Source organism: Austrofundulus limnaeus, unplaced genomic scaffold, assembly GCF_001266775.1.
Source record: "Austrofundulus limnaeus strain Quisiro unplaced genomic scaffold, Austrofundulus_limnaeus-1.0 Scaffold1565, whole genome shotgun sequence".
Taxonomy (NCBI): Eukaryota; Metazoa; Chordata; class Actinopteri; order Cyprinodontiformes; family Rivulidae; genus Austrofundulus; species Austrofundulus limnaeus.
Genome location: NW_013953967.1, coordinates 6349 through 7467, shown reverse-complemented (window position 1 = coordinate 7467; position 1119 = coordinate 6349). Strand labels below are relative to the sequence as shown.

Genomic DNA, 1119 nt, shown 5'->3' with positions numbered 1-1119 from the left:
CCCTAAAAACACAGGCTTTCTGACAATCTAAATAGCTTGTACACAAATATAAATACTTATTTACAGTTATTTTGTGTTTTTGTAATAGTTATAGGGAAAATATTACATCAGCAATTATTTTATTACCCTTTAAATTGATTTCTGGAGATTATCCAAGGTGCTTCATGACCCAGACTTGGGTCCCAAGCCCAACTTTGGGGACCAAAGTGCAGTGGTTCCCAACTAAGGCAAAAATGTAATCAATTCAGAAAATCTTCTCAGGACCCCACCTTGATGTTTCAGGACCCCACTTTGGGTCCCGACCCCAACTTTGGGAAACACTGGCCTAAACCACTAAATAAAATAATACAAAATAAAGCCTAAATGTGTCCCAAAGATAAAAATAATCAAATAAAGTTCAACCTGAGAGGAACAAAAACAAACATTTCTATGCTTCACTATAATTTTCTCTCTCCTCCTGCAATAACCCATAGCATCCTATAATTTTCTCCTCCTGGTAAAATAAACACAAATAAAAAAAAGCTTTATTGCAGATGTACACAGCTCTTGTATCCAATAAGGTCCACTTGGTTATATAATGAAGGGAGAATAAGAGTCTTAACCTTTGAACAGCAGGATCTGCTTGACTGTAAATCTGTTTTTAGAGCGCTAATTATTAAAACGACGGCGCTGAACAATAAGAAAACGCTGACTGGGAGATTTTAAAAAGTCCATCTATAAAGACGCCTAAAACAGTCCTGGGTCGTCGTGTAAAAGCCTGTAAACTGCAGCTCTGACAGCTGCCTCAGTCTGCTCAGTAAGCTTTTTTTTTTTTTCACTGCGCGACCAAAACCCAACCATTTCTTTTCAAACACGGTTTAAAGTTTTATATAAATAGAAAACAGCGATAAACCTGGCATTTACGTAAATAAAAACAAACTAGTAAAAACAATCCTTACCGTTTTGTCTCTTCTAAATGAAATATTAGCCCCGCTGGCTGCTGCTGCTGCTGCCTCTCGGTCCATCTATTTACTCGAATGGTACAGTCTCACGAGCGTCGCGCGTCACTTCCGGACACTCTCACTGGTCCACCTGTAAACAGTCTTTCAAAGATCGTCTATGAACCACCTGATACTGTAT

The 1119-nt window shown here is 38.3% G+C and overlaps 1 protein-coding gene across 4 annotated transcripts in view; it reads right to left on the bottom strand.

The window, feature by feature from the left end:
* The window catches only part of map3k13 (mitogen-activated protein kinase kinase kinase 13), a 26008-nt gene extending 24968 nt beyond the window's left edge, over window positions 1-1040 (bottom strand). For 2 of the 4 annotated variants that reach the window (XM_014032876.1, XM_014032880.1), the window contains exon 1: window positions 939-1034. The gene's annotated coding sequence lies outside the window, so the exon portion shown is untranslated. Of the gene's footprint in view, window positions 1-938 lie in introns of all 4 variants that reach the window. The other 2 variants (XM_014032877.1, XM_014032879.1) reach the window with 2 other exon arrangements.
* Window positions 1041-1119: the final 79 nt, after the last annotated feature.